We start from the raw sequence: 7650 nt of genomic DNA on the forward strand, positions 1-7650 counted from the left end.
AAAACTCTCTACAGTGTCACTAAACAGACTTGACAAAAATAACACCAAACCCTACAGAGAATCCTGGTGTGGTGTTGTAGGATAAGCACTGGACTGCTAACCACAAGGTTGGCATTTCAAACCACCAGCCACTCCTTGGACACACTACACAGGGTCAGTATGAGTCATAACCAACTCAATGGTGCTTAACACCAAGAACAAACCCTACGCAGTTCTACTCCGTCTTAGGGGGTTGCAATGAGTAGAAAACAAAAGACAATGGATTATAGGAGAGGATAGTGGAAAGGCCAGATGTGGCTAATTTAGGGATTGTGGTCAGGTAGGACCTTACTGAGGAGCCAGGAGGCAAAGGCCGGGTAAGAAGGCTCTGGCAAGATGGGAAAAATGGGTCCTAAACACACTGGTCCCAACCAAGTCACTAGAGTGCACTTCCAGTAACTGCCACCAGAGGGAGGATAAGCGCTTCCTCTGGACTTTATCCTGGATGGGAGCAAGAGAGTCCAGGCCCTAGGTCTGAGGTCTCCTGGGTCTATCCAACCCCACTGTTAGGAGACCCCAGAGAGATTTTGTTGACCCAGTTCCCAGTGTTCTCAGGAGAGACTGATTCTTAGTTACCAAGAGGCTGAGGGTAAGAAGTGGTCATCCTGGACCTGGAGCTCTGGTAGCATAGTGGTTATGAATTGGGCTGCAAACCTCAAGGTCAGCAGTTCGAAACTACCAGCTGTTCCGCGGAAGAAAGATGAGGCTTTCTGCTCCCATAAAGATTTACAGCCTCGGAAACACTGTACAGGGTCGCTATGAGTCGGAACCGACTCCATGGCACATAACAACAACAACAACCTTACTGTAAGTAGTCAAGGACCTGAACATTCAGGACCAAGACCACTGATGGAGGTGGTCAGCAGCCTGGTCCAAGAGGCGGTGGGGGTGGGGGAGGGGAGGTTGAGACTCAGGCCAGATGCCTAATCTGAGAGTGACTGTTGTTACGTGCCCTCAAGTTGTTTCTGACTCATAGCAACACTGTGTAGGGTTTCTGAGGAACAGCTGGTGGGTTTGAACTGCCAACCTTGTGGTTAGTAGTCCAGTGCTTGCCCTACACCAGCTCTGACAGTGTCTAACTCTGATATCAAGTTATTGAGATGCTGAGAGGAAGGACAAGCTTCCACTGAGGGTGGCCAAGACTGGGTCCATTTCCTCATGAATGAGAGGTTTCATTTGGGGTGAAAAAACTGGGAAGTTTGGTGTCTCAGTAGGGGAGACAGAGATCAAGGATTTAGTTGTCTCTTTTGTTGACAGCACCTGGGGGGTCCAGTTGTCCGGTTGGGAGTGGCAACCGGGGAGAAATCTGATTGTCTAATTTATAGTTAAGTAACTTATAGGTCCAAGTCTCCATTGGAGGTGACAGGGATGAAGGACAAAGGATCCAGTGGTCGGATGCAAAGTGACAGAGCCTGGGGGTTCCTAGATTTCCTTTTGAGTTTCAGACTAGACATGTGGTTTTGGGGAGCAGAAAATAGAAACCTGTTACTAAAGGTGACAAGACTAGTGATTATACAGCTTTGGGTGGCAAGACTGGGATCCCCAGAACCTGGGTGTTTAGGTGAAAATTTGGGGGTGAACACAATGGGAGTCCAGGGCTCTAGTTTGGGATAGTAAGATAGAGTGTCCCTTGGCTGGAGGTGTTCCTGTTGAGGTCTGTCATGTACCTCAAGGCAGCAGAGACAGGGAGTGCTGTGTAGTTTGAAGGCTGGGAGGGCTGGAGGTCTAGATGATTACGCTAGAGTCCCGGGGTAGTGTTGTCTGCGTCAACTGAGGGTCTCATTGCTTAATGGCAGCAATTAGGGATCCCAGGATCTAGAAGGGGGGATATCTAGTCACCAAGCCCAGTGGGGCTCTAGTCCTCACATTTGAAATGACAGATTAGGGGTTATTTTGTCTGGTGACAATGACAGAAATTGAGGTTGTTTCATGTGTCAGACACTGGGGTTTTTATCTAGGTTGGGGTGATAGAAACTGAGATCCTAAAGTCCAGATTGGGGTGATAGATTGTGGGGTCTGATTGTTTAAATTTGGATGACCAAGACTGAGAGCTTTCTTAAGGGTATCAGATTTTGGGGTGTCGTATCTTTTGCGGGTGACAGAATGGTAATCTAATTGCTAATTTGGCGGGCTTGGTTGAGGAGTCTTGGTGAGTCTGGAATGACCAAAACTGGGATTCTGGTGAATTCCTATGGACCATCAGAGACTTGTGGCCTTGTTATCTGTTTGGGGTTCCAGTTGTCTAGTTGCCTAGTTGCTTGGGGGATATAGACACTGGTAGATTGCTTATCTAGTCTGGGGTGATGACACTGTAGACCAAGTGGTTTGGGTTTGGGGTGACAGATATCAGGTGACCAGTTGGCTGGTTTGAGGCTGTAGACGCTGCAGGGTTTGTTCCTAGTAGAAATGGTAGAGACTGGAGTTCTGATGGACCACTTGGGGTGACGGGATGACTGGAGTCAGAGTGAATACTTTGGGGTACCAGAACTGGGTTCTTAAGGTCTGAGTTAAACCACAGAGATGAGAGGTACAGCTGCAAAGGTTTGAGTGTGACGCTGGGATTTCTTTGACTAGTTATGAGGTCCCAGAGAAAGGGGGTCCAGATGTCTAATTTAGGACATCAGAAGTGGGGGTTCACTTGTCTAGCTTGGAATGGAAGACACTTAAGGTCCTAGTCTCTAATTTTAAATAACAAAGACGGGGACCCCAAGAGCTAGTTTAGAGTGACAGACCAGGAAATTAAATTTGGAGTGATAGAAAGTAGGAGGTAGTTGTCTAGCTTGTGATGACAGATTAGGAATCAAATGGCTTGAGTCCCAGGGTCTAGTTTAGGGTGATGCAGAAGGGGAGTTTGCTTGTCTAGTGTGGAGTGAGTAGGGTCTGGTTATATAGATGAGGGTAACAGACTAGGGTATGGTCGCCTACGTTAAATTGTCAGGGATTGTGGGTCCAGGTCTGTGTTTGAAGTGATATTTTATTCACCTAGTTGCTCTGTGTGATGTGACAGAGCCATAGTTATCTTATTTAGGTGGCAGAATCTGTGAGCCTTGTTATGGAACAGATTGTGGGACCGGAGTAAACTGGGACTAACAGAGATGGAGCAGGGAGGTCGAACTCTAGGATTGTGTGACAAAGACTAGGGTCTCAAGGCCTAGTTGAAGTGACAGAACGTGGGGGTCTGGTTGTATAGTTTTGTGGGATAGAAACAGGGGTCTTAGAGTTGTTGTTATTCTTAAGTGAAGTCCTCTTCACTTTCAGCAAGCAAGTCGGCTCCGACCCATAGCGACCCTGTAGGAGCAGCTGGTGAGCTTGAACTGCCGACCTTGCAGTTCAAGTTGACTCTGCAGTCCAGCACATTAACCCACAGCTCCACACATTTGGGATAATAGAAATTAACTAGGGGATCTGTTCTGTGGGACAGAGACTGAGTAAGGTGGCAGAGGTGGAGGGTCTAGGTCTAGTCTGTGGAACAGAACTGAAATCCAGGCACCTAATGGTGGTGTGAGAGACTGGAGGTCTGTCTCTGGGATGTGTGGTCCCAGGGTGAGTGTTGGGGTCCTAGGCAAATTTGGAATGGCAGAGACTGGGGTTGTTTAGTTTGGTGTGATAAAAATTGTCCTTGAAATTAACAGACACTTCACCAAAGAAGACATTCAGGCTGCCAACAAACGTATGAAGCAATGCTCACAAGCATTAGTCATTGTCATTGTTGTTACGTTCTATAGAATCAGTACTGACTCATAGCGACCCTTTGCACCGTAGAACAAAACACTGCCCGGTCCTGTGCCAACCTGACAATCATTGCTACGCTTGAGCCCATTGCTGCTGCCACTGTGCCAATCCATCTCATTGAGGGTCTTCCTTTTATTTGCTGACCCTCCTCTTTACTAAGCATGATGTCCTCTCCAGGGACTGGTCCCTCCTGATATGTCTGAAGTGTAAGAGACAAAGTCTGGCCACTCTGGCTTCCAGAGAGCATTCTGGATGTACTTCTTCCAACGCAGATTAGTTTGTTCTTTGGTACTCTATGTTATTATTAATATCCTTCCCTAACACCATAACCCAAATGTATCAATTCTTCTATGATGCATTTATTTATTTACTTATTTTTTATTCATTGTTAAACTTTCATACGCATATGAGGTTATGGAAAATACATTGGGTCAGGTGCACCTTAGTCCTCAAACTGACATCTTTGCTCTTGAACACTTTAAAGAGGTCTTGTGCAGCAGATTTACCTAATGCAATGTGTCATATGATTTCTTGACTGCTGCTTCCGTGAGTGTTGAAGATTTTTGTTTTCTTTACATTGAGACGCAACCCATACTGAAGGCTGTGTTCTTTGATCTTCATCAGTAAGTATTTTAAGTCCTCTTCACTTTCAGCAAGCAAGGTTGTTTCGTCTGCATATTGCAGGTTGTTGATGAGTCTTCCTCCAATTCTGATGCCATATGCTTCTTCATATAATGCAGTTTCTTGAATTATTTGCTCGTCATACCTGGTATGGTGTTGTGGGATAAAGCCCTGGACCACAGGTCGGTTTGAACCACAAGGTCAGTGCATCAACTCACCAGCCACTTCTTGGAAACCCTATACAGGGTCTCTATGAGTCGGAACTGAAAGAACACAATCCTGGTGCACACCTTTCCTAATTTTAAACCATTCAGTGTTTCCTTGTTCTGTTCGAACAATTGCCTCTTGGTCCATGTACAAATTCCACATGAGCACAATTAAGTATTCCGGAATACTCATACTTCACAATGTTGACCATAGTTTGTCATGATCCACGCCATCAAAAGCCTTTGCGTAGTCAATAAAGCACAGGTAAACATCTTTCTGGTATTCGCTGCTTTCAGCCAAGATTCATCTGATGTCAACCATGATATCCCTGATTCCACATCCTCATCTGAATCTGGTTTGAACCTCTGGCAGTTCTCTGTCAATGTACTGTTGCAGCCGTTTAAAAATTATCTTGAGCAAAATTTGCATGAGACATTAACGATATTGCCCCATGATTTCCACATTCCATTGGGTCACTTCTCTTGGAATGGACACAGATACGGATCTCTTCCAATCAGCTGGCCAGTGATGAGTGAGTGACTCCAGTACTGCATCCATTTATTGATGTTGCTGTTGTGACGTGCCGTCGAGTCAATTCCGACCCATAGTGACCCTGTATATAAGGTATCCAAGGAGTAGCTGGTGAGCTTGAACCGCCAACCTTGCAGTTCAAACAGCTTTGCAGACTGGTGCTTTAATCCACAGCGCCACACCAGGATTTCCGTGTATTGATCAATAGATGGAAATCAAAACAAAAAATGAGAAATCATCTTACTCCAACATTAACGGCAGAGTTTCAAATAAAAAGCAAACAACAAATGCTGGCGGGGTGTAGAGAGACTGGGACCCTCCTACACAGCTGGTTTGTTGTTGTTAGATACCTTCAAGTCAGTACCGACTTATAGCGACACTATGCACAGCAGAGCGAAATACTGCCCGGTCCTAGGCCAACCTCACAATCATTGCTACACTGAGCTCATTGCTGCTGCCACTTGTGCCAATCCATCTTGTTAGGGGTCTTCCTCTTTTTCTCCGACCCTTCACTTTACCAAGCATGATGTCCTTCTCCAAGGACTTGGTCCCTCCTGATATGTCTGAAGTATGAGAGATGAAGTCTGGTCAACCTGGCTTCCAAGGACCATTCTGGCTGCACTTCTTCCAACACAGATCTGTTGGTTCTTTCGGCACTCTATGGTACTTTTAATATTCTCCTCCAACACCATAGCTCAAATGCATCCATTTTTCTACGGTCTCACTTATTCATTGTCTAACTTTCACATGCATATGGGTTACTGAAAATACCATGGCTTGGATCAGGTGCACCTTAGTCCTCAAACTGACATCTTCGCTCTTAGACACTTTAAAGAGGTCTTGTGCAGCAGATTTGCCTAATGCAATACGTCGTTTGCTTTCGTAACCTCTACTTCCATGAGTATTAGTAGTTGATCCAAACAAAACAAAGTCTTTGACAACATCAACCTTTTCTCCATTTATCCTGATGTTATTTATTGCTCCAGTGATGAGGATTTTTGTTTTCGGCCTGTGGTCTTTGATCTTCATCATTAAGTATTTTAAGTCCTCTTCACTGTCACCAAGCAAAGTTGTATCATCTGCATTTTGCAGGTTGTTAATGAGTCATCCTCCAATCTTGATGCCATGTTCTTCTTTATATAATCCAGTTTCTCAGATTATGTGCTCAGCATACAGATTGAATAAGTACGGTGAAAGAATACAACCACGGCTGTTGGAACTGTAAAATGGTGCAACCACTGTGGAAAACAGTATGGCACATTCTCAAAAAGTTGGAAATAGAAATACCATACGACCCAGCAATCCCTCTACGTGGTATATAACCTCAAGAAATAAGAACTGTGACATAAATAGACCTATGCACAGCCGTGTTCACTGCAGTACTAGTCAGAGAGATGGAGACAGCCTAAATGCCCATCAACAGAAGAATGGCTAAACAAACTTTAGTACATACACACAATGGAATGTTACGAAACATTGAGGAATAATGATGAATCTGCAAAACACCTCCCAACATGGATGAACCTGGAGGACATTATGCTGAGTGAAATTAGTCAGTCACAAAAAGACAAATATTGCGTGTGACCACTGTTGTAAAAAATTAAGAAAATATTTTCTTGCTAAATGAAGCGTTCTATGATGGTTACAGGGCAGGAGAAGGTTGGCAGGGAAGGTAAAAAAATAAAGTGGCTAGAGGTAAACACTGTGAACGGATGGTACATGGAGGGAATTGCAATCATTAAGGACACGAAGCCTATAATTTGTTGAATCTGGGACTGATGATCTGTTCGTTAAACTTTCACTCAATTCATAATAAAAAGTTACCCAAAAATTGGCACTTGACAGTATTTGGGTTCAAAGAGACAAGGGGTCTGGCTGTCTAGGATTTTTTTGGACAGAACTGGTGTCCCAAGGTGTTGTGGGGACAAACTGGTTAAGACTAAAGGTTTGGTCCTCAGTCTGAGTGTAATCTGGGTGCTCAATTCATTAATTTGTAGTGACAGATTGGGGTCTGCTTGTCTAGTTTGATGTCGCAGGCATTATTCATCTTTCGTGCTTTCTAGTTTGGAATGACAATGACTGGGATAGTTTTGTCCAGTTTGGCTTGATAGTGATTGGGGTTCAATTATCCATTTAGGGGAGATTGCAGTCTCTGTCTAGATTAGACTGGACTAGGATGAGATAAGATTTTAAGGTCTCTGCTTTGGGGTGACATATAGGGGACTCAATCTCCCAGTTCCAGGTGATTATGACTCTCTGTTTCTTGAGCCTGGGGACAATTTTGTGTGTGTGAACAGTGATTGGGTTTGGGGTGACAGAGAATGTGAGGCCAGTCATCAAGTGTGAGATGGTAGAGTTGGGGTTCTCATTGATTTGAGGATTTGAATGGGATGGGCGTTACAGATTGGGGGTCTGGTGAATGGTGAAGGACCTGGGAGTTTGTTGGTCTTCTATGAATGAGAGACTAGGGCTGTCTTGTTTGGAAGCACAGATACTGGGGCTCAGGTCATCTACTTTGAG

Source organism: Chrysochloris asiatica, unplaced genomic scaffold (genome assembly GCF_000296735.1).
Source record: "Chrysochloris asiatica unplaced genomic scaffold, ChrAsi1.0 scaffold00168, whole genome shotgun sequence".
Lineage (NCBI taxonomy): Eukaryota > Metazoa > Chordata > Mammalia > Afrosoricida > Chrysochloridae > Chrysochloris > Chrysochloris asiatica.